A 27,032-nucleotide genomic window follows, 5' to 3' on the forward strand; every position below is an offset into this window, starting at 1 on the left:
TCAAGCACAGCAGATAATATTTGTGCAATAGGTAATATTTGTTATATGAACTAATGTTCTTACATATTATTCATATTAAATGAGTTAGGTCAACTAAAGTGCTCAGTATAAGGCTTAGCACATTGAAAACACAGAAAAAAATGTTAGTTATTATTCATTTTTTAGTGACTCCATCATATTATATAGAGTAAATATGATTTCTTGAACATTTCTTTGTATTTTATATATTTGGGCTCTTTCTAATTTTCCCAACATTATCTATCAGATTAAATGAATGGTTTTTGTGCATGTTGCTTACTTCTGATTTTTGATTGTTTTCCAGTATAAGTTTTTCAACAGGAGAATTACTAGATCATTTTTATAATTTTTGAAAATGATTGCCATGTCACTTTAAAAATACTTAGTGCTATGGAAAATCTCAAACATACAGAAAATAAACAGAATAGGGATACTTCTCTACCTACAGTGGGGTGGTGAACTGATAAACCTATTTAAGTTGAAAATATCATAAGTTGAAAATGCATTTAATACACCTAACCTACCAAACATCATAGCTTGCCTAGCCTACCTTAAATGCGCTCAGAACACTTATGTTAGTCTACAGTTGGGCAAAATCATCTGGCAACAAACTTTAGAGTGCCGGTTGTTTACCCTCATAGCTGATTAGCTCGCTGCCCCTGCCCAGCATGGGCAGTGTGTATCATATTACAGATCAATAACCCAAGAAAAGAAAAAGTCAATATTTGAAGTACAATCCCTACTGAATGCCATTGCATGGTGAAGTTGAAAAGTCATTAAGTCAAACTATCATTGAGTTGGGGACCCATCTGTAGCACAATGAAACCCCATTTATCTATTAATCAGCTTCAACAACTATCAACATTCTGCCATGCATATTTCATCTGTGCCTCACCCTGTTCTCTCATTATGTGAGTATACTCCCAATTTGTTTATCTAGACATCTATTGATAGAGATTTGAGCTCTTTACAATGTCGGCTGTTCTTAGTAAAACTGCTATCATAGTTCATATGAAAGGTTTTTTTAAACATGTTTTCATTTTTCTGGAATCAATACCTATGTGTAAAGTTTTGCATTCTATGGTAAGTGTATGTTTAAGTTTCTAAGAAACTATAAAATCTTTTCCAAAAATGGTTGTACTCGTTTATATTCTCACCAGCAATGGATGAGAATCCTAGTTGCCCTGTATCTTAGCAACATATGGAGTTGTTAGACATTTTCAATATTAGCCATACTAGTGGCTGTATTGATTTCGTGTGGTTTAATTTGAACTTTGATGACAACGTTGAAGACCTCTTCATGTTCTTATTAGCCATTCATATATCTTCATTTGTGAAGTAAATATTCAAATCTTTTGCCTGTTATGCTACTGCCTTTTTATCCTTCCTATCATGAAGTTTATTATGTGTTCTAGATACATATTCTCTATTGGAAATATGTACTGAGCATATTTTCTTCCAGCCATGGGCTTCCTTTTCATTTTCTTAACAGTGCCTTTTAAGAAGGAAGAAGTTTTTAATTTTGATGAAATCCAATTTATCAAATTTTTTAGGGTTCATTTTTTTTGTATCCTATGTAAGAAGTCTTAGCCTACCTTAAAGTTACATCAGTTTTCTCCTATGTTTTCTTCTGGAAGTTTTTATAGTTTTAGGATTTATGTTTAGGCCTATGAGCCATTAAGAAAGAATTTTTGTGTATCATGTGAATAGGATTGTGATTCATTTTTTTTTTCATATGAATATCTAGTTGTTCTGGTACTACTCTTTGGAAAGGTTATTCCTTCCTCCAGGCACCTTTGTTGAAAATCAGTTCACCATGTATAAGTTATACATGTATACATGCATAAACAGAGTAACATTATGAACCCCACCAATCCATTACACAGCTCAACAATTTTTAGTATTCTGCCATTCTTGTTTCTTCTATGGTTCCTTCCTTTCCCACCACTGATTATTTTTGATAGGTTTTATGAGATAAAATTTTCATATAATTTATTCTAAATGTTTTATAGTTTTGTAATTTTATATAAACTATATAATTTTATATAAACTATAATTTTATAATTATAGTTTTATAATTTATGTTTAGGTCTATTACCTATCTGAAATTAATTTTTGTATATGGTGTGAGTTAGGGATCAAAGTTCCATATGGCTATTCAGTTGTTCCAGAACATTTTTAGAAAAGATTTTCCTTTCCCTATTGAATTGCTTTGATGCTATTGTTGAAATTCAGTTGGTCATAAGAGTGTGGATCTATTTCTGGTTCCTTTATTCTTTTCCATTGATCTGTTTGTGCCATGTTACCTTTATTGCCAGGTTTGGAAACTATATTGTTATCAGCAATGAATTTTTAAGTGTCTAAGGTAGTTTCTTAATAGGCTTCCTTAGAACGGAAGTTTGAATTGGAGATTCTAATGTAAACGATTGAATAAGGGCGTGATCTCAGGAGTAACCTGTAAGAAACTGAGGGAAACAAGATAGGGCAGAAGTATACACTAGGCAGAAATATAGTTTCAGGAGGAGTCTAGCCTCAGTTTAATTCCATAGCAAGCCCAAGAGCATGAATTGCATCACAGAGAGTGTTTTGCCCAGAGGTAAGGGGCTGAACTGTTGTACAGAAACTCAGCTGGTATTGGCTATGGAACACCTCTGGTGGGGGATGTCACCTCCTAGGAGTCTCCAGGTGAGTTGGCTCCCACCAGTCAAGGCAGTCTCTGGAGCAGGCTGAGGGGTGAGAAATTAGCAGCCAATATCCACACAACTGGGGGATGGGTGGACCGCCCCAGAGAAGCACATCTGTATGGGAACCAACAGCTTCTGTGACAGAAGTATTTTTGAGGACAGCAGCAGCAAGAATACTGTCAAACTTTCCCACGAAATTTTCCTCATATTCCTGTCAAAGCACCATTTGTGACCCTAGAGACTTTGTGCTGCCGTTTTATCCACTTTTTTCTTTAGGTCAGCACTTTTGCTATCTGAAGGCAAACCTTTTTTGTGATTATGGGTACAGTTGAAATTGTTCAGGATATAGTCGCTTAATATTTTCCTTTTAAAATCCAACATGTATATGTAAGATGTATAATTTTACATTCTCTTGTCCATGAATTGAGAAGTGATTCTAAAACCATGATGCTCTCAATGGCTCTTAGAAATCAGAACTTAAAGGAAGAACTTTAAAATTTACAAGGATCTGTTGTACTTAAAGCTGAACTAGGTATTTGTGAAATCATTAGCTTTCTACTTGGTGTGAGACTTGACCTAGCAGCTCTCATCATGAACTCAACTTTTCTAGTGGACGCCAGGAAGCACTTCTGACTGTTCCAATCTCTATCTGAATTTCTGAGTTGGCTTTGAATGAGCCAAAAATAGAATTCTGTGTTGCTCTGAATAAACAAGGCAACTATAACACTTCACTGTTCTATAGAAATATCTGCTTATTAAGGAGACTGTCATGTGCACAAGTGAGCATTTGGCTGGACTGTTTCTATATTTTTACCTTTGTAGCCTCATTCAGATTTCTAAAATGTGGAAAACTGTGGTAGAAAATATATCCTGATAGACTTCTTTATATTTTTAAATTTTGTGAGCATCAGAAGTTATAACTAAACCTGTTAATATGATAAAGCTTATGAAATTGCTTTGTAAATAGTGAGGTTCCATATAAATATTAATTGCTGTTAGTATCATTACCTAAAATTGATCTGTAGGCACTGATGACAATTGAAGACAAACCACACCTGTTTAATCTCATAAATGCAACAATTTGACTTCCAGTTCCTGGGAATAGAATATTTGGTCAAAGTATAATTCAGGATAAATCATACCAAAATAAGTACTTGAGATACATACATTTATTTTATTAATGAATATAGCTAAGTAAAGGCACTTTAAAATATGTTTAAGTAAAATTTGATCTCACTAGAGAAGATATGAACGGTTGCTCAGGAGTAAAGAATAGTTAGCTATAGGGGTTAGCTCAGTGAGGGCAATAAAATTAGATCCTGTATCTATTAAAAAAAAAAAAAAGGAAACTCATCTTTTTAACTCAATAGACATTCAATCTTATACTAAATTGTAGGTTCTTTTAAATTGTTCTCTTGGGTTACTATTCCCTTCTATACTCAACTCGCTTTGCATATGGGTAAAGTTTTTTATTCCCTAAGAAGAACTTTTGTAACTTAAAGTTACGAATAAAATATAATAACATTTCTTTAATATTTGGTTATATACACTCCAATTTAATATGGCAAGTAGTTAAGATATAGCTTTGAGTCAATTTTGCTGTTTTAATTCAACTCATTCAAATAAAATTGATTTAATGATTTAAAAAAAGCAGTTAGCCCAGTGAGCAAAGAAATGAAATAGAATAAGAAACCAGTTTAGAAGAATACTCTATACATTTTTTGCAAGTTTCATGGGGTTCAGTATTTCTCTCTGGCTCTAGACTTGAGATTATTTCTGGTTGAGGTGACTATTGCCACAGAGGTCAATGTTAGCAAATGTACTCCTGCCATCTTTTCTCCATTGCCTGACTAGAGCAGACATTACTAATTGATCATGTTTCCCCCACCCGCATGAAGCCTGCATTCAGACTCTCAAATATTCTCAATACCCTGTTTGAAGGACCCACTTTGTTATGGTATGAATGTTTGTTTCCTTACAAAACTCATATACAATTGACCCTTGAACAATGCAGGGGTTAGGAGCACTGACCCCCTGTGCAGTCAAAAATCCATGTGTAATTTTTGATGTCCCCCAACTTTAACTACTAATAGCCTACTGTTGACTGGAAGCCTTACTGGTATTAATAACACAAACAGTCAATTATCACAAATGTTGTATGTTGTATGCATTATATATTATATTCTTATAATGAAGTAAGCTCGAGAAAAGAAAATGTTACTAAGAAAATCATAAGGAAGAGAAAATATATTTACTATTTATTAAGTGCAAGTAGATCATCATAAATGTCTTCATCCTTGTCCTCACATTGAGTGGGCTGAGGAAAGGCAGGAAGAGGAGGGGTTGGTCTTGCTGTCTCAGGGGTGGCAGAGGCAGAAGAGGTGGAGGAGGTGGAGGAGGAGTCAGGCACTGACTGGTGTAACTTTTATTGAAAAATATCCATGTGTAAATAGACTCTTGCAGTTCAAACCTGTGTTGCTCAAGGGTCACCAGTATAGGTGAAATCCTAAGCCCTGAAATGATGGTATTAGGAGGTGAAAATTTGGGGGAGATGATAAAGTCATGGGGGTGGAGCCCTCATAAATGAGATTAGTGCCCTCATGAAAGAGACCCAAGAAAGCTCTGTTGCCCCTTCCATCATGTGAAGACCCAGCATGAAGGCACCATCTATGAAACAGAAAATAGGCACTCATCGGACACTGAACCTGCCAGAACCTTGATCTTGGCCTTCCTGGCCTCCAGAACTGTGAAAAATATATTTTTGAGGTTTAGAAGCCAGTTAATGGTATTGGACTATAGAAGTGCAGTTTATGGCATTTTGTTATAGTAGCCCGAATGGACTAAGACACACTTTTAGCATGTGAGATGAAATCTTTTTACCATTCTTGTTTTAGATTATTCTCTAAGGCAGTGTTTTCTAATGTTCATTTTGTAGAATATAGTCTTATGGGATGTTAAAATTTATTATGGGGGGAGAAAGAGTTCATGAACAAATTAATTTGAATGACATTCAGAATGTTTCATAAATTATTGTGGATTGTAGCACTCCATGAGAAAGTTATGGAATTTAATGAATCCTAGGCATCCTACTTTTTCTCTATAAAGAATCCTGCAGGTATAGGGTTTTAAAGTATACATAGTGGGGAAATTTGTTTAAAGTATTTCTGTTTCTCTATGTGAGTTATCCTTGGTATTTACAGAAAGTGTTAGCTAGTGGCCTTTTATGTTGGCTTTTTACAGCTTCAACTTACGATGGAACTACGTTTCCCATTTCCCAGAAATTTCTCTTATCATGTGGTCCTGGGTTAATGTTGGCCACAGAAGCATTTAGCACACAATTTGGAAGATGGAAGTAAAAGAGAGCTAGATTTTTAACACTCTGAAGATTAGTTTAGGGCTAATGACTGTGGCACTTCACAGTCATCTACCTGCTCTCCTTATTGGAGTGGAGCAGCACCTGGATTGGCAATTCCTACAGATCCAGAGAGATCTCCACCTTCAGCTTTCCAGAGCTCTGGGCCAAGTACATGTTCAGTTCCCTTGGAAGTCACCCCCAGCATTGAGGTTGGAGTTGGTGAGAGATACTGGTTCTAGTTTCCTGTGGATTTCGGTACCTTCCTGTAGGTTCCAGTTTCTCTGTTCTCATTCATATCCAGCTTTCTTTCCTGACTGGTGGGCTGGCTCTCCTAGAGCAACTTTAGCCTCAACCCTAGATGCAGAGGCATCAGCCTTTACAGACTGCCCCATAAGTCCCATGGTTGAATGAGGTCTAATCCTGTAGCAAATCTCTTGGTTTCTATCATTTACGGTGGTCCTGCTTCTCTGGTCAAAGCCAAGCTGATACAGAAATCAGTATTAGAAGTGTTTCCAGAGGAACAGATCCTTAGAAAGGGAGGTCTCTGAAATGGTTCTGGGTTGTCTGAAATTGAGTCCCTTATCTGATTAGACTTACACGCAATAATGACTTGTTTCCATTGGTAAAGGCAGCACTGGTAGTTCATGGCAAGTAGGGCAAAACAATTACTTAATTTTTAACTTGTTCCCTGTGGTAATCAGGTGCCTATAGAAAAAAGGTAAATCTTTGGATGACCATGTATTTGTTGCCGTAGAATATTTTATTGTGAATAAAAAGTATAATAGGCTTGACCAGTTGCTTCTATGTTCACTCATTAGTAAGCCTGACACTTTCTGAGAAAAAAAAAGAATGATGAGCTCAGAGATTAAAATTCCTAATTCAGGAGCAAACTGGTCACCATAAATCTTCTATGATTTCCCTAAAAAGAAATTCTTAACTTATGTAGCCCTGGATTTCTGAAAAACAGATTCAGAATCTAATCTGGCAGATTTATCTGTAGGTGTTGAAGGGCAATGGCATGATTGGTGACCAGGGTAGACCTTTGACATGGGATACACATCCCCTACAAAGAAAAAAATGATAATTCTTGCTGATGTAGCTAGTCAGAGACCATTTTCAGTATTCCTATGTAATTTTTAACCACCATGCTTGATAAGAGTTTAAGACCATTTTATTTGCAAAAATCCTTGAAAATATTTGCATCTGTAAATTACTGAAAGGATAAATTCTGAGGTCAATGGCAAAGGATATGCCATCAACAGACCTTAGGCAGCATGACAAACAGTTCAGCTTGCTGTGCTGAGGATATGACCAACACAGGGCAGCCTCAGACACAAAATGCAAAAACATGAGTGCAAAGCAAGAGAGTTTAATAAATGAGCTTTGATGATAAAGTTCAACCTAAGGCCCATACTGAAGACATTTAATGGTTCTAAGTGGTATTTAAAAAAATGAGCAAGATAAGGGGTGGTGTGCTATAATGGAAAAGAGATGGGAAATGTTGGAGCCAGACAGACCTTATTTGGGATCTTGGCTCCAGCATTTATGAGTTGTGTAATCTTTGACGAGGCACTTAGTTCCTACAATGTAAAAATGAGAATAAATATACCTTGCAGGGATTTTTAAAAGAAGATGAAATGTGTAAAGTCTAAAAGTACACATGGTACATGTCATAAACTTTTAACTCTCAAAAGCATTGCTCAGTTTTCTTCCCCGGCAGTATTTTAGGCAATTAGGGAAGAAATTTACGCTTTTAGGGCAATCAACTAAATCAGTGCTTCTGAAACATTAATATGCATTTGATTTAGTTGGGATCTTGTTAAAATGTAGATTGTGCTTCAGGAGGTCTGGGGTAGGGTCTGAAATTTTGCATTTCCAACATACTCCCAGGTGATGTTGAGTCTGAATTCCCCACAGACCTCTCTTGTATAGCAAGCAGCCAAATCATGGTAACTGTTTTTGCCACAGAGGGAGTGTTGGTTAAGGACCTGATGATTCAGGAATGGGATGGTTTTTCAGGCCAGTTCAGACGAGGGATGAGTAGTCTGCTTAATGCCCTGTGGTTTGGATGCAGCAATGAGTACATTGACTGAATATACCAGAAGTTTACCCAAAATATAAATAGGCTTTTATGTGTAAAAACAATCTTAATATCACTTTTAAAAATTGAAAGGAAAAGACTTCAGTGTCTGACATTCTCTGTCACATAAAAACTATTTTTACCTCATTTAAAATTGGAGATTTTTGCTTATTTGTTTTTGTAAAATGAAGAATCTTGTACATGGGTGGTGTTCTTTTGCTTGTTTCTTGTTTTACTCTTTGATAAGGTTGATGATGAAGTCAAGGCCTTTAGAAAGCACAAAGGCCTGCTTTTAGTTGAGACTGTTTTTGGCAATTTTGCATTGCAATCTTTTAATTTTTATTTCAGGGCCTGAGTTGCAGAACATTGGTAATACCAACTAATTTCATGGTTCATGATTGAACATAAGGCTTTAATTCAATTGTGGACATTTAAAAGATAGACATTTAAACAGCGAGCACAGTGCAGATTCTTAATATTCAACCAGAAGTGAGGCATTGTTATTTATAATACTGGAGAAAAGATTTGCAATCACCTAGTCATTAGGTTTTTAAAAAAAATCCGTCACACTGGATGAGAAGACTTAATCCATGCAATGTAGGAAGAAAACGATTACTGTGAATTGAATCTTAGAAGGCAGAGATTACTAAGAGGAAACCTTGACCCTTGCTGTGAAATAATCATCTTGGAAATACTAGAGGCACATGCACTCTATAAATATGAATGGATTGATGATTTCATGAATCTTCATGATTCTTATTTATAATCTTTTGAGCTTTCTTCTTGTAGCTAAATCTAGCTACATTTTATTTCTTAAAGAAAACATTCCAAGCAAAAACGAATTTTAGAAAGATGGCTAAGGACCATTTTCCAGATACACTCATCAAAAGAAAAATATGAAACTTTAAACATTAAACCTCCTAGCTCTGGGCTTCCAGCTGTCTAACAAAGCACTCACATCTCCTAAACTGAGCGTACGAATTGAAGTTGCATGGCTCTCCTTCGATCTACTTGACATCAAACATCCAGGTAGAAGAAGAAACACTCCATCATTCAGCTTTTTCTAAATAATAGATATGAAGTTTCTTGTAGGTAATGAACTCAGAAGGCCAAAAATTTTTCAGTTCTTTTTTGGAGGTCATAATGTCAATTCAACTTTCCTTTTCAAAGCCTTAAAAAATTCCAGCTTTAAGTAAGGGAGCAATGTGAAAGCTTCTGTCATTGAAAGAAGTGTTCAAACAGCTTGCCTCAGAAAGTGTTTTGCTTTTTGTAATTAAAAAGTTAAGGCTAACAAAAACGAAGATTTAATCCTTTTACTAATAAAGTCCTAGGTTAGATGGTTCCAATTTTCAATTCCTACTGCAGTTTTTCACTCTGTACTGTACACGAGCTAAGCAATATTTGGTTCATACAGTTGCTAGCCCCTTTGTCATGGAAAGAGCAGTGAAATGCATATCTGGACACCTGATTCTAGTCCTCGCTCAACCAGTAACTGGTTATATGACCGTGGGTGTGTCACTTTATCCCTCTGGAACATAGCTTCCTGCTATGTAAAACAATATTGTGGTGATAATAAAAGTTGACATTACTGAGATCTTACATGCTACATTTTTGTGTTATCTCATTGGAATCTCACAACCACTCTACTATGGGGCAGCTTCAACTATCATCCTTGTTGTGCAGATAATAAAACCGAGGCATATTTAAATTAAGTAGCTTAACCTAGACCACAAAGCTAGCAAGTTAGTAAAGTGGTAAGAAATAAGTAGCAAGCAGTGGAACCAGGATAAGAGCAGACCCCGAGTCTGCAGTCTTTGCTGCTGCTCTCTCCCGGCACAGCTAAGTGGACTGGCTGATATTTGCAACTTTAGAAGGATGACCCCATTTCCATTTCTCCTTCAGGCAATGTCTACTCAAACTATTAAGCAAGATGGTTTTGCATTTTATTTTTTAATTTTTCTAGGCATAACATTTTTAAAAATGTATTAAGGAAATCGTTTTGTGTAGTCACAGTTATGATAAAAATATTTATGTTTATGTAGACTCCTTTGATACAATTCCAGCACATCTCTTTAAGTGTACTTATTTATAATTGTGATAACGTGTCACATATATATTGTGATAATGTGTCACAAGTATATAAGTATTTTACATCCTGTCTTTTCTAGGTGACATATTCTCAACATTTTCCTCCCGTGTTTTCACAAATCCATGTCTTTTCTCATAGTTTTGTGGTTTCCTCCTCCCCCTCCCCATTTTCCCCTCATTCCTCTTGATCTGTTCAGTCAAATGTGTACATGCATTTATTCCATACACATGGAAGTGCTGCCAAGTGTCAGGCACTGTCTTAGATGCTGAAAATATCAAAATGCATAATTCCCTCAGAAAGTTATAGGCTAGTCATCAAGATGGGTATTTAACCAATTGTTATTACATTAAGTGTGGTGGTTTTATGTGCTGTACAAATAGCAAAATGAAGTATGAGCAACTTTATTCACTGAAGAATAAAAGAAAGTTCCCTAGAGAGGGAAATGCATGAGATGAGTCTTGAAGAGGGAGTACATTTTGCAGAGGGAAGTAGTAGAGGAAGGGAATTTAGAGTACAGTGGACACCATGTTCAAGCCAAAGAACAAGAAAGAGCACAACATAGTTGGGAAATAGATGGTTGGAAATGGCTGTGTCCAAGAGTTTAGATCAAGAATGCCAAAAAATGAAGCTGGAGAGGTGGCTGGGGTTCAGGTGATGAAGGGTCTGTATATGAAACAAGGAAGTTTAAACTTGTCTCCCAACACTTTGTGTCTCCCAGCACAAGTAAGGATTTAAAGTAGAGGAGTGGGATCTAGCGCGCAGTGGCTCATGCCTGTGTAATCCCAGAGCTTTGGGAGGTTGAGTCAGGAGATGGTTTGAGTCCAGGAGTTCAAGGCCGCAGTGAGCTATGATCACATCACTGCACTCCAGCCTGGGTGACAGAGTGAGAACCAGTCTCGGGGTGGGGGTGAGGGGAAGTAGAGGAGTGACAGGATCAGACAGCCATCTTCCATCTTCCAATGATCTTCCTGAGAAAGTGTTAGAACGCACCCTAGATGGTATACAGATGAGATTTTCCTTTTTAAATATTTATAACTATACTAGTGTCAATTCCTTACACCCACAGGGAAACTTTGTGCAGAATACACTCTCTGAGTAGAACTATTTCTCAGAACTGATCACTTTTCTCAGGACCAGCAGGTCTGAGGAGGAGGTGGGATTGACCGGGAAAAGGGAGTCACTGGGAATATGGACAGGCAGGGCTGAGGGATTAACTTCACTGTGGGGCTTGCTTTTCATAGGAACTGAAACCACAACTTTATTATTACAAACCTGAGTTAATTCAGTTTGGTTCAATCTACACGAGAATCCGATCTGTGTGTGGGGCGCTGATTGGGAGTGTCTGGCTGAGTTACACTCATATCTACATGGCTGGAAATTTTGGGATTCCAAATGTGGGTCTGGCTGCAGAGTGGTACGACTGCTGCCATTGCCTGGGGGTCCACAAGCAGTGTGCAGCCTCCTGAGAGAGCTAGACATGTAGAAGGGGCCTGAGTTTAGGGGCCTGGCTTGGGAGGAGGGGTCCAGCAAAAGTATGAGCACTTGCCTTTACTCACAAGACCAATGCAGACCCTGGCCATGAGATCCAACCAACATTTTGGGTTAAGGGTTAGAGGAAAATCTCACGAATCATGTCTGTTCCTAGAACTATCAGACACTGCCTTAGATTTGCAGAACTAAATTCCAACCCTTGTCCCTGCTGTCACACCTGATTATACGTGTCTCAGGAGCTGTTCTTATAAAGGTCTTCAATGCCTGCAGCCAATTAGGGCAACACAAGCTGGATTTATAAGTAGAAAAGTCAGTGTGTGCATCAGTCGGGTCCTGGCAGGGTGAATTAACCCAATTGACCCTGATTCAAAGGTTTAACTGGAGACCATTTAAAGGAGGGATTATTCTCGGAGGAGTGGGTAAGGTGAAGAGAACCAGCGTGGAATGTTGAAATACTCAGTTGCTGGCAGGAGCAGAAAGCTATTCCTTCCCCCAGGCCTGAAGGGAAAAAGGAGCCTGGGAGAGCTGTAGCCACCCAGAGGCTGTGTGATCACAGGCAGAGGAGTTCAGCCACCAACCGTGGCCCAGTATTCCACCAATGCCTTCAATTGGCCCACCCAAAGGGAAGCCAGGGGCGAGGGTGGTGAAGTTGTTGATTGAAGTCAGCCCCTCAAGGCAAGCAGGACAGGAGAGGATGGACAACTGATTTGGAGAGGAAACCAGAGAAAACCTAGCACAGTATAATTGACTACTACACATGACGAGCTTGCTCTTCCACTTGCTCCGATAGGGCTTCATTTTCCCCACTTCAGTGAATGATCTTGTCAAGGTCAACAGCGCACTCAAGTTGCTCAATCCAAAGAACACACCACAACCTTTGTCTTGAACTCTCAGGAGCATGAGGCACAGCTGCCAACCTTCTTGAAACAGTCTCTTCTCTGGGCTTTTGAGAGAGCACACTCTCACAGTGTTCCTCTTTCTCTATTCGACAGCTGAATAATCAAAGGCCTTGGACAGAGGTGTATCCAGGATTCATGGCGCCGGAAGCATATACAATGTAGGGTGCATTCTTTAAATAAACAGTCGCAAAATTATAAATACAAAATTAAGTGTAAAAGTAAATATTTATTCAGAGAGAGAGAAGAAATGACAATTATTTTTGAAAAGGGTATACATACCACAGTCATCATGAAATCCCCAAAAATAACATACTGTAATATTTTTTGTTGACTATCTGCCATGATTCTATAATACATTTCTCACTATAGTTTTGGCTGCATAGTTTTTGGTCACCTCTTTATAGGATGATGATTTTGGAATGTTTTTCTATAGAGAAAATAGATAAATAATTCACTATTTCTTCTAGTTGAACAGAATTTGTTGTATATTACATTTAGTGACTTTCCTTTTAGCTTTCTAAGTTGATATTGGCAATGACACATAAAATTTTAGGATGGTTGACTTGTGCAGCTTCTGTCAAGTTTCATTCATATTTAAGTTATAAAATTTTAGGACATTTCAAATTTCTTGTGCAGTGATTAATCACAATTACTCTGAAATGACAACAATCCTCATTAACCATTTGTCATCGATATCTTCATTGCAGGGGGGTAGTATGAGGTTCATGTTATCTTGATCATCCTTAGTATTTTATATCAAATCAACAAGAGATTTAATTTCTTTCCAATGTACTAAAAAAATTCACTACTGTCATTAATGGGATCATCAAGCAATCCAAAACCTATTTCTTTATTTCTATTTTAAATTTATCTTTTCCATTAATGAATACCTGCTTTTGGTATGATCTGAAATTATTTTTGTTACCATTTGCTTTTTGATGTCAGAATTATTTCTACTGATTTCATCTTTTATCTTTATTGTTTTTCTCTTTAATTCTTTAATAAATAAGTTCAAAGATACCAAAAGGAGGAACTTTTCATATTAGTCCAATTCACTCTGTCGTTTCTCACTTATTTTACTGAAATGTTACAGTTATAAATGTCTTTCAAAATTGCAGTTAAAATGGTGCATTGGAGCATCATTAACTTTTAGAGTAACCTTTTAAACTGTTTGTTTATGCTCAAGTTTCTCTTCTAACTCTTCAAAAATATATTTTAGGGTCCTCACCATGTCACTGTACCCAGGTTGTAAGGTTTGAACAACTTTATAATAGGGACAACATTTTATTACACCTAGATTCTTAAAAAATAGTCAAGGTGGCATATTCCTAACTTGCAACCTATTGAAGTAGTCAATGGTTTTAGATGTGGTGGCAACTTTTTCTCCAGTGCAATTAAGGGAACGAGCTATGAAAGGCACATATTCAGAATACTTATTAAAGTTTTAAAACGGTGCTTGTAGCCCTTTGTCCCCACTTTATAGAGTTGCATCGTCATGTGGCTGTCCATGAACTGTCTTTCAATGGCAGTTACAATTGCTCAGCACTTGCTTCATTTTGTTGAATATAGAAACATTTTACATTTCAGATGTCTTCAGGTGATGAAAGAGTTAAAAATTGCTATAGAGTTTTTCCTTATAAAAGGCATAATAATTGCTAACTGCCTGTGCCTGTCATACATAACGTAGAATCCTCAAGTAAGGTGGCAGTCAGAGAGGTCCGGGTAGCCCTTCCTACACTAAGGCAGTTAGCAGTGACTTAACTATGCAAGTAAGAGACTGAGCCATGGAAACGTGGTTTAGTGAACCCAATAGAAATATTCATAACTCTACCTCCCCTTAGTTGAGTTCTTGGCTTCTGGTCACCCAGATACTACCTGATTATGTAAAAAAAATTCCCAGGTCTGACCCCAGTTTGTGGAAGGGGCCAGAGGAAGTGAGTCCTCCAGCCTTGGGACTTAGTTCCTGGTCAAATTTTCTTCTTCATCCATTCTCTCTTCTTCTCTTATAAACTTATCCAGTCTCAAGATTTTAACTCCCTTCTATATCCCAACAAATTTCAAACTTTTAGATGTAGGTACAGTCAATCACCAACTTGACACTTATTTGGGCACCTAATAATTCCTCTTAAACCTAATATTTCCATCACAGAGTCTTTGATAGACACCTTCTGTCCCCATGCCCAAAAGGGCTCCCTGCCCACTCTTCTTCTCAGTGTGTGGCACCATCATCCACTTAGGTGCCAAAAACCCCAAATGTAGAAATCATCCTTGACTCCTTCTCTTCCTACTCTTTCCCTTCTCGCAGCAAGTCCTGTTGGTTTCATGTTTACCACCATATCTCAGACCCTTATTTTTCTCTCTGTCTCTTGTGCACTACCTTGGGCCAGGCTGCCCTCATTTCCTACTTCTTGGTCCACCACCCTTGCTGTTCTCTAATTTTCTCACACTGCAGCTATTAAGTGGATTATATCCCCTCCCTGTATAAGACCCTTCTCTTGGCTTCTCATGCCTTCAGATACTAATGCCTTGATTATTTACTTTGGTTTACAAGGTCCTGCTCATCCACCCTTATTTCATTCCACTCTCCAATTTATTCATAAGCAAAGGCACATTGGGTGTTTCACGGTCCTTGAACACACCCAGTCCTTTTCTGCCTTAGGACCTTGTGTTCACCTTGAGTTGTAGTGAGTTTTAAGTGATTTTGTAAGTCTCAAGGCAAGGTCACCTCTACAGGGAGGCCTTCCCCAAACCTCTGTCTAAAGTGACTTCCCCAGGTTCTATGCTTCATCACCTGCTTATTTGCCTTGTAACACTCGAATTGTATTGTAATTATCCAATTAATTATTCATTTCTTATTCATTGACTGTTTACCCCATGAGAATATAAGTGCTATGAGAGGAGAGTCTTGGGCTGAACTCCTCAGCACTGAATCCTTAGGGCCTTGTTCAGTGCTCATACCTAGTAGGTCTTTAATAAATACTTGTTAAATTAATGAATGTCTGGACCTTATTTTCTTCCCTGCAAAATGAGAAGCATAACTTTTGCCAGCTCATAGAAAGGTAAGACTTAGTGGAATCAATATTTTAATTAAATGTATGAGACATTTTCTTTTTCAGATTAAGTTTGTGCTCTTATGTAAATTTATCCTCTTTTTCTTTCGCCTCTCCTCCTCCTTCCTTCCCTTCTGCTCTCTTTCCTCCCTCTTCACTCCTGTGACTGCACCTATTCTTAATATCATGTCCTCACAATCCACATTTCTTGTCCTAACTTTCACCCTAAGCACTAGACCTGAGTTTTCAACATATGCAAAATAAAATGAAACCTTTCCTTCAAATAAATCTGTTTTTCCTTTTGTGTTACTAGCATCTATGTTTCTCTGAGACACTTGGAGTGTCATTCTCAACTCTCCTCTTTCAACTCTTCTAAACAAACTGGTTAACAGGCTTGTTGCCCTGTCTTGCAAATGTACTTCGAATTTGTCTAGTCCTTGCCATTCCTTGGGCTTCTGCCTAAATTCAGAACCTCACTGTCCAAGGCCTTATGACCCATGGTCTTCTAACAGTATTTCTTCTGATTAATGCATTCTTTCAATTACTATCTGAATCATTTTTTCAAACATAGATCTTCATACTCCCCTGTTTGGAAATCTTCAAAGCTCTCCCTCAGCTTCAAAATGTAAACCACACTTCTTAGCAAGGCCATCAAGGCTTTCTATAATCTGGTCTCAATCCACCCTTCTAGTCTTCTTGTCTATGATAACCCATTGCAAACTGCATGCAGCCACCCTGGAAACACCTTCAGGTTCCTTATTATTTGAATTAACTCACGATTTATGACAGTATTATCTTCTTCACAAATACATACCAGTTAAAATCTTATTATGTTAAAAGGGCAACTCAAATGCCATCTTCCCCTAAAGCCATCCCTAGTTGGCTTTCATCTGTTCTTTGCCACTCTACCACTGAAGTTCTTATCACAGTCTTCCTTATATCCTGTGTTTTCTTGTTTTTCCCTTGCATTTAAAAATTACTAAACAATACAAGTTCTTAGAGCATGCCAACAATTAAAGAACTCAGAAGTATGTTGAGTGAGTAGACATACTTCCTCTTCTCTCCCCTTCCCTAGTCCCATTTATTTCATAGATAAAACCAGTGGCAAGTGTTACTTCCAGAACTTTCTCCATGCATTGATAAATATTTATCTGTTTTAGGAACACTAAATGGCTGATAATAGACACACGACCCCACAACTTGCCTCTTCACTTGGAAATAGTTATTGGACACCTTTCTTGTCAACATCTAGGGTTTTATCTCCTTTTTTCCAACTGCTCCATTGCAGATGTCACAGATACTACTAATTATCCTCCAATGGCTTTATTTTTTCTCTATGGTAATAAAATCCTGAGTCTTAGCTGGGCACAAGAATGTCAGGAATAAAGGCTATATTTCCAGCTTCCTTCTAGCTGGGTGCAGCCATGTAACCAAGGTCTAACCAGTAAAATTAAGGAAAGGTGGTTTGTGTAACTTCTGGGAATTTCTTAAGGGAGGGGTTTATTTTTCTCCTTCTCTTTCTTCCTTTCTATTATTATGAATATAGAAATGATGACTGGAGGTGGGACAGCCATCCAGGTCTGTGATAATTTTAGAAATAGAAGCCAGGAATGATAGAGCAAAAGTAAAAAAAAAAAATGCCTGAACTCTTGACTCTGTAGAATACCACCCCTGCTCTGGACTGCCTAATTTCTTATTTTTTAAAATAATTTTTTATGTAATGTATCATAAAACTTTTAAGTTGCCATTTTTCTTATGGTTTTAATTTGTTTTCTTGTTTCTTTTTTTTTTAGAGTTGGAGTCTTGCTGTATTGCCCAGGCTGAAGTACAGAGGCTATTCACAGGGATGATAGTAGCATGCTACAGCCCCGACTCCTGGGATCAAGCAATTCTCTTGTCTCTGTCTTCTGAGTAGCCGGAAATTCAGGTACCCTCTGCATTTTTACATAGATAGAGATAAACTTTCATCTTGTTTAAGCCTCCATTATTTAGATTCTCCTCCTTTTGCAGTTGAAACCCATCCTTTATAATGATTATATCTTAAAGATTTTGCAGTTATTTACATCTTTCTTTTCTTCCCTCTTAGATCCTAAAGTCCTTGAAGACTTACCTGTGGTCTTATTCATCTTTATCTTTTGTCATCTTTATATCTCATCTAAATCCCACAAGTACCTAGCACAGTGTCTGGAACCCAGTCAAAGCTCAGTCGGTATTTGCTAACTCGAGTTAAACCTGTTTCTTGCCAATCATAGAATTTGCTGCTTCTTCAAACCATATGAGCAGGGGGAAAAAAAGTAATTTGAAAGGGTATAACTCTGGAACTGCAATAAATAAGTGGACTTCCTTCATCTTGAGTTGAACCCAGAATACTGCCATCAGCAAGTTGTTGCTTAACTTTGCCACAATGCTGATGTTGGTAATAAGTATTTATCTTAGCAAAGTCTGAAGAATTTTGCTTGGTTTTCAAATCTCTGTGTAATATAACTACAGTTTACTTAATTCAAATAAATCTGTCTGCTATGAATTTTTATGCCATGATAGCCTCTCGTATAAAATAGTAGTATAATAGTTCTTGTGTAGAAGTGGGGGGTTGGGCCAACTCAGTGGCTCTTATCCTTTTGTAGGTCAAAGGTAGGGAATCCATATAATTTACCAACCAAACTGGGATACTTTTGAGAGTAAAAGGGAGGGTTATTAATAAATTAAGCCAGGACCATGGGCACAAACATGACTGTCCCAAGCAAACTGTGACATACATTCTGCTTCTCATAGGCCTCTTTGAGAGTGTGAATAAAATCCTAGGCTCTCTCTCTTCAGAAAAACACACACATGCATGCACTCTAAGTTTTGCATACAATTTGAGGGGTTCATGACCCACTTAAATCTATCTATGGAATTTTAGGGAATCTACTTTCCTAGACCAAGAACTTCTGGGCAAAATTATCCTACGTTTCTTATTCATGAAAGTTCTACCATTCTATCAGGCTAGTATGGTGATCAAGAGACACCGTGAGTTATTGGCACAGTTAATTCTGGACAATTTCCCCTCTAAGTGCTCAGTCCCAGGCTGCAAATAAGCACCTGGTATCCCTTTACACTCAAGGGGTTTTACACTTTACGTTTAGTGCATAGCCTCTCTCCATTGCAACTCATATAAAAGGGAGAGACTAGACCAGCCTCTGCAGTAACCTTCCTTCCTGTCACATAGTAGCTACATGCAGAAGCCAGCTGCTCCCACCAATTCTTTGCCTCTCCAAGGAGTGGGGCTGGCTAGGGGCTGAGTGGAGTCCCCTTACCATGTGCCCCCCAGCTCCGCCAGTCCTGATTGCTCTGTCTCCCAAACCATAGCCCTCCTCAAACCCCTGACCAGTGGAGCTTACAGACATAGTGGTTAGCATGGTTTTCTGTGCAGATGGAGTATGGGCTTAGTTACAATACTGGGAACCTCAAATGCAAATGTATGTTTTTCAATTGCATATAAAGTCATGGACTCAATTTTGCATTTCAATAAAATAGGTAAGAAATACTGGCAGTTGGAAAAGTATTTAGAAAATGAAAATCAGGATGACAAAGGAAGGGGTAACTTTAAATTCATAAAGAGAAAAAAAATCAGAAGAATATACCTGAATGAAATCCAATAAATAATGTGGAATAGAGATGGTTATCATCTTAAAAAGGTTTGAACCCACGTTTCTATTGCCAAGGCAACCATCACATTATGGAATTGCAAAACAAGGAAAAAGCAACAATAATCTGAACAACAAAACTCAAAACGAGAAGAACAATTTGTGTACAGATGTGAATTTAATAAAAAAGAGGATGAAAAGCTGCTTTATTCAAACTAACTTTTACTGGTAAGCAAAAGAAAGTGTTTTTGGAAAAATTAATATTCTCTTCATTTTCAGAAAATATCACAGAAAATATAACATGCCATTCAAACTATGTATTAGATCCTGCTGAATTCATATGGGGTTTTGTTGGTCCATTCTGTCAAAGATGTGGGTGTTTCATACAGAGTAATATTTAATATTTATTTAAAAGTCTGCAAGATGAGTATTTTATTAAGGCACTTCTTTCCTCCAGAAGTTTGAATTTTAATTAAAACAAATGAATAGATTGAACAACTTTTATTTCTTTTTTTAAATTATTATTTTCAAGAGGCACTGTATCAAAGGGATCAGTATTGTACTAAGCACTCAAGATAAATATTGCATGAGAACACTGACTGGGTAGTTTCCTAAGGAATATGGCAAGCAGCTAACTGGATGCTCAAGGATAATGGTCATCAACTGGTTTTTACTGAAAGCTACACAGAAGCCAACTATGTAAAGTTTACATCAGGCAGTATAGAAACATAGACTTTTTAACAGCTATTTTTTAAAGCTCTTAGGTTTTTTTAGATTTTGTTACTCTTTTCTTTCTATTCTTTGCAACCTTGATCCTCAACTCCAGCACACACACACACACACACATACACACACACATCCCTGAACATAGTAGTACAGGAAGAGGTGACGGTGGTAAACCATTAAGATTATTAACCCCCAGGCCAGTTTGGAGAACAATCACATAATTTTGTATTATTGGATCAGTACCAGGGGCTGCCCAATCTCTTTAACCCTTATAATGGCAGCCTTACTGATGTATTAGTCCAAACACATTTCATGTAGCTTCTTTACTTTTATATCCAAGGGTTCTATCGTCTGATTGCTTACGGGAAAACACAATGAAGAGATACCTGGCCATTCTGATGACCCATAATGCCAAATGATGGGAATATCGCATTTGCCATTTCTGAAAAGCCAGGCAAGACATTAAGATGCCCTCCTGAGGGGAGCTGTTTCTGCAGCAGGACCAGGAACGTGAGCACCAACCTGCACCTGCTTTCTCTACTTTGTGTTTGTGCCACGTGAGGAATCCCTTGGTTCCTGACCCAGTTTCTGTCTTAGACTTTGAGCAACCGCCTGCCCTGGCACTCAGCCTGTCATGAGACCCACTGCTGCAAAGCACCCCCTGGACCCCATCCTGTTTCAGGAAACAGTTGGCACAGAGAACCCTCCACCTGTACCTTGAACAAATCCTTTCTTTTGTAAATGTCCCCAAACGGACTGTCACATGTATCTGAAGACCAATTAGAAAGTGTCTCTACTTCTAAAAATCCGACTTTAATAGAACACTCACCAATAGGACACAGCGTGAGTATTAGCTCCTTTTACTGGATAAATCTTCCTCCCCTTTCTAATATCCTGGAACCCACGATGAAATGGAAGCAAGGCGGATGGGTTCCCTGGCTGCAAGTTTGTGAATCGACAGCCTTGGTTAATTTTGACTTGGACTTTGTTTTGCCTTTGACAACTTCAGTGCTGCTTTGTCTACACATACTGCAGCTCTCCTGTGCCTCACCTGGGCGTATGTGCTGTCGGGACTGGCTTATGGATGTCAGAGAGGCTCCACCTTGGGACACAACAGAAAACACAGCCAGGACACGTCAGGGCCCATGTTAGCTGGCTAGGCTCGGTCTAAAGAGGGTGGGCATGGTGGGGGGTGGTTTCTCCAGTTCTTTTGTTGCTGTTTTCATGACGGTTCTGTTCCTATGCAAGAAAGGGGCATTTTTTCCATCTGTGTGTCCTCAAGGCCTGGTTTCCTGATCTTCTTGATGCTGTGAGCTATGTGGTGTGCTTTGATTAAATCTTTTCTGCCTACATTAGCTTGAGTTGGGTTGTTTCACTTGCCAAAAACCTCTCAATAGAGACAGTCTCTTTGAAATGAAAAGGCATTCTATGTCTAAGTTCTCTTGGCTTTACCAGACAAGCTGCTTCCTGAAATTGCTGACCTCATTTCTTAAAGGACAGATAAGCATTTATTCATATGACGGGATTTCAAGAGGGTGAGCGTGGAGCACTTCTAAGGTGAGAGCAGGGCACAGAAGGGGCGTCCACAGGCTTCAAAGACTTCCCTTAAGGCCTGTCCTGCTTCCAAGAAATGCAATCAGAGGGAGCAGAATGGCATGGAGGAGTCTGAAAGCTCAGTATTGCATTACGGGGCTTTCCCATATGTGAGTTATTTGTCTATTGGAAATAAGTCTATCTGAACGCTGTATTGATCTTCTTGCCAGGCTGGCAAAAATCCCAGGGAGAGGATTTAGCACTGAGAATGGCTTTGGGTCATTGACTTCATAATGATATCCATTTTTGGAGGCACCTTTGGAATTTTGAAAATGCTCAGATAAAACTAGTGGTTTCTGGATCACTACAGCAGTGAGATACCCTACTTTGGCTTTGGGAGTCAGAACTGCGGTTAATTAATGCCTTTCCTTCTTGTTGGCTGCGAACAAGAATGTTATAACACCTGAGGCTGTATTCAACTTCAGATTAGCATATATTACACCCAGTGATAACTGAAATTGCTCTAAAAATTTGCAGTGGCAATTTCAAACCAAATCCTGTTTATGACTGCTTTGTTCTCTGTGAAATATATTCAGAATGTAGCAGGAAAAGGCAACCAAAGATAAATGACCTCATTTTATTATTCTGCGTCTGTTATCACTATCTCTTAATTACTTTTCTTCAAGTATGTGTTTTTGATATCAATCAGTTAAATACACATTTTTGGGGGTGGGCTTGTTTTTGGGAGAGGATCTTGATTTTAGGTAAGATAAAGCTGAAAGAAATCATGCTGGACAGTTTAACGATGGTGAAATTATATTGTTTGGCTTTCAGAGAATTCATTTTTAAGAGAGAATTAGTGAAATGGAGAAGTTTCCATTTGATTTTTAGCTTGTTTGGATTTTATGAGACTATTGGAAAACATGTTCTCTAAACCACTGCCTTTACTTTCTGAATACAAAATAACTGAATTGTGTTGTTACCTTTTTCATCAAACCCTAATGTTGAAGACACTGCAGTGAGAAAGCTGGAAAACAGGAAGGGCGAGGCGTTCTTGGGAAATAGCAGAGGTGTTCTTCAACACTGGTTGTTTTTTTTTTTTTTCCGATAAAGATTTTTGAATGGCTTTATAAGTGCAAAACTATGATTGAACAGCGTAGAAATTAAGCATGATTTTTGTCAACATTACAAGAAACTGTAGATGACAAAGATTTTAAACTATTTTGGAGGACAGGGCCTAGAGAAGTATTTATCTCTGCGTTTCAGGCACCCAGCTAGCATCCTGTGTGACCTGTCGTTAGCACTCAGCAAGTATTTGAATGAATGATATAATAATGATCTTTGAGGATTTATGGCACAGGTCAGCTTTTCACTTTGTTTTGTAGCTTTTTTCTTTTTTTAAGATAATTCATTAGCAATGGTGATGTGAAGGACCACTTTGTTTCAGGGACTCATAGGTGTTGTTAAATCAAACGTGAGTCCCTGCCTTATGGATTTTCACAGGCCAGTGGAGGCTGAGAGCCGGCTACCTGGAAGTAGACATCTTCCCATTTCTAACAATCTGGTGCACCATTGATCGGTTTCTACCTGCGATGTTGGAAGGATGGTACTAGCTTTGGGGGCATGGTCCTGACTGCTTGGGTACCAGCTAACCAGGGAGCCAATGCATTTGAATTTGAATACTTTTAAAAACAAAAGCACTAAGAAAAAAGGAATACAAGGAAATGATAAAAGTTTCTGTGAACCAAATTAGACTAACTAACCTTTCAGAAAAAGGAGATGCTGGTTGCCCCCAAACCCTTGCTGAGTCTCTGCTCTGTGAAGCCAGAGCGTATTTCCTTGCTTACAATCTCTCGAGAAGAGTGGGTGTGCTCTTCTTGTAAAGATTTTTCTAATTAATAATGGGGCATGTTACTAAGAACCCTTGTTTAGATTTATTTACTTTTAATTAACTAATAAAGCCAAGCAGAGCAGAGAGCAAAATCAGGTCTTTAGAAAAAGACTCTTGGTGTTACTGCTTATGTTGAACAGAACTGTTCTAACTGTTCTAATTTAGCTGCGATCACCTGAAAACTATTAAGCATAACCAGTTGATTTGAAGTAGAACAGATAATTGTTTACTAAATGAAATTATTGGCATACCCTTTTATGAATCTTTGTAGGGTCCTTTCTTTCATGTGAAAGCACATTTTCTTGTGGTTTCTTCTGATGTGTTTTTTCTACTTTTTAATTGTCTTCAATCTGCCAAAGTTTACTAGTTTGAAACTTCAACTGATCACTGCCCCTCCTTTTGACCCATCTTATAACCATGCTATTTTCTTACCTAGTTCTGAAAAGATCTGTACTCTTTCACCTAGCCTAGGTTTAAAAGTCATTTGAAAGCTTCTTCTTCTTTTTTTTTTTTTTTTTTTTTTGGTAAATTTCTTACATCCAATCAGATTTCAAGAGTTCCACATTATGTATACAAATTATTTTTGCCCCTGTTCACTTCTTTCTGTGCATATTCCCATATCTACAGACTTTGTTTCCTCTTGCTTGGACTATTACAACATGCTAACTTGATCTTCTGTTTCCAATAGCTTCTTTCTCAATTCCACTTTGCATATTAAAACCAGATTAATCATTTCAAAGCAAAGATGTGATCATGTAGCTTCCTGTTCTTAAATTTTCTATGATACTTCATCCCTATCAAAACAAATACAAATACTTTAGATTGGCACCCAAGTTTCTACATTTGGTCATATCTCTAGTCTCAGCTTTATTTCTTACAGTTTTCTGGAACACATCCTGGGTTCCCCCAGACTGGATTTCATGTCGCTGTAGAACTGCGCTGGCCAGTGCTGTGGCCGCTAGCCACTAGTGATGTGAGAGTGGATACACAGATGGGCAGTGATAGACTACACATAAGAATAGAACTCTGACCCACAATATACAGCAACCAGCGCTGAAAACCAAGCCATTATCTGCAGTAACCAGCCCAGGAAGCCAGTCTCCTATCCTTAAGTCAGCTTTGTACAAAATCAGACTGCTATCTCTAGCAACAATCTAGGAAGCCAAACAATAGCCCTTGTAACAATCAGCCCCAAACAGCCAGGACTTGATTCATACCGACAGCTTCTCTAATTTTTGTCCCTGTTTCCAACTTAAGACCAACCAGAAAAAGCCAAATATGCACCCTTAACCATCACACAGGATGCCCCACTTCTGTTAGTATTTAGCCTGCCTACAACTTCCCCATGCCTAGGCTTCTGATCAGGGCACACCTAAAGCCTTCCATTTTTCCACTCTGAAGCTCTCCCCCTCTTCTGCCTGCCTCTGAGTTTCTTTGCGCCACTAGGGTGCAAGTGGTGGTGCCTGACTCCCTGCAGGCTCTGAATAAGTAGCCTTAGCCTGTTTTCATTGGTTGGTCTTCCTTTATTTCCTTAGTGGCTATTTGAATTTGAATGAATTAAAGTCATATAAAACTAAAAGTTCAGTTCTTTAATTACACTAGCCAAATTTCAAGAGCTCAATAGCCTCATGTAGCTAGTGGCTGCTAGGTCAGATAGCATAGATATGGGACATTTCTATCATCTCAGAAGGTTTTATTGGACAGCTCTGTGTATGTCTAGGGTTTTCCTATCTTGTGCCACTCCTTATGTTTGAATTGCCTTCCTCCCACATCTTCACTTGCCACACTCCTACCCAGCCTGCATGGCCCAGCTTACCACCTCTTTCGAGAAGCTTTCCCTAACTCCTCTGTTTAGACATAATTTCTCATGACTTGTATTATACATTTCTTATAGTTCCACGATCACTTTCATTCTGCCATATTGTAGACTCCTGGACCTCAGCAGCACAACTTAAGTTACTTTACCCCACAGAATCTTGTGCCCTTAATAGCTTTTTTTTTTTTTTAACTTAAATGTGGTTTTGGGGAAAATAAGGATCATATTGAATTATTCACTTTAAGAAGTCACAGAATAACAGATGGAATTGTTTTTCATGTTTTTCATTTGGGACGTAGAATGTACCGATAGTGTTGCACATAGCTTTTGTTCTTCCCTTCCTGTCTCTGCATCTGTTATCTCTAGACAGCTTCGTTTAACACTGGGAGGATGTTTGGGAAGTCAGCTGGGGATCATTTCAGAGTCTCCCATTGCCGTGTCTGAAAAGTCATGTGCACCTTCAGAAGTCTTTTCCCAGGGCAGCAGACGGCTGCTACAGGTCTAAGATTGTCAAGATACTTTTGCAAATGGCCAGCTTTTTAATGAAGTCTTCAGTGCCCCAGACAGATTCATGCCTCTGCACCTTGCTCATGTTTTCCCCTTGTTTAGAATATAACCCCAAGCTTCTCTACCCTTATACCGACTCTGTGCCTGGTGAACTGTCTTCAAAAATCAGGTCAAATACCACACCGTCTATGAAGTCTTCCTCCCTCTCACTAAGTGGAGTCAATCTTTTCTCTGGTTGTTTATCAACATCCACTTGAACATTTCTTTATTCTCACATTGTGGTGGGATGAGCTTAAACACTAGCTCTTAAAGCAACACTAAGAGGAAGAATACATGCTGCCAGTAGAGGGAAATTAACTCATTTATATTTCTTTCTTTCTTTCTTTTTTTTTTTTTTTTGGTGCTTCTAATTGCTGTTATTTTCAGATACTTTAGAATACAAGTCACTAAAGCCCAGAGATAAAACTGTATTGTTTCTCTCCCCTCAGCACCCACCCAAATCCGGGGTTAAGAGCTCATCATTTCCTTGAGGGGAGCTGGCACACCTCTCCCTGCTTTGTGCACCAGCAGGAGTCTGTCTGGGAGAGGGCAATTGCTACTCAGTGGGTGCCTGAGACTGGGAAGTCTTCCAGAAACAGAAATTGACCAGATATTAAGACAATGATTTGCCAGAGGGTAGTGGATAGGTGGTGGATGGTGATGGTAGGTCACTAGCTGGGAATGAGACTTAAAGGAAGGGAAGAGTAGGAAGAAATGGAGCTGGAGAAGAATATGAATCATCCATGTGGAACAGTTTTGGAAGAATGAGACAGAGGAGCTTCTTCCTTTTGAGAGTTCAAGAGAGTGAGGCGGCCAGTGACGCACTAACTGATTCCATCCATCATCTACTTTGTCAGGTTTTGGAGATTTGTATCGAATGCTTGACAAAGAACTACCCAAACCTTCATTATTGTTAAAGCAAGAAAGGATCTGGAGCGGGTAGGTGTGCCCTGCTTTAGTAGTCACCAAACATCGGTGTACACCTTTGCCGTGTGCCACTGGGTGTCAGGATACAGATGCCCGGCTGGGGAAGAGTAGGAACATGCTCCCTTGTGTCACCAACCTCAGAGGACAGGGACAAAGGGGATGATCTACCCATTACAAAAATTATTGCAAAGTCACAATAATAATTCATTCAGTTATTCAACAACATTTGCAATAGATTTTGGAAAAAAAAATTGTTGGCCTGAAGGCTGACACTGTGTCCTCTCTCTCTCTGTATCCCAAA

General features: G+C 38.4%; 1 long non-coding RNA gene across 1 annotated transcript in view; it reads left to right on the forward strand.

Moving 5' to 3' along the window:
* LOC142874898 (uncharacterized) overlaps window positions 1-27,032 on the forward strand; it is a 376,092-nt gene that overhangs the window by 180,413 nt on the left and 168,647 nt on the right. Inside the window, exon 4 of the long non-coding RNA XR_012922479.1 lies at window positions 17,460-17,593. This is a non-coding gene — a long non-coding RNA (uncharacterized LOC142874898). The remainder of the gene's footprint in view (window positions 1-17,459; window positions 17,594-27,032) is intronic.

Source organism: Microcebus murinus, chromosome 13, assembly GCF_040939455.1.
Source record: "Microcebus murinus isolate Inina chromosome 13, M.murinus_Inina_mat1.0, whole genome shotgun sequence".
Lineage (NCBI taxonomy): Eukaryota > Metazoa > Chordata > Mammalia > Primates > Cheirogaleidae > Microcebus > Microcebus murinus.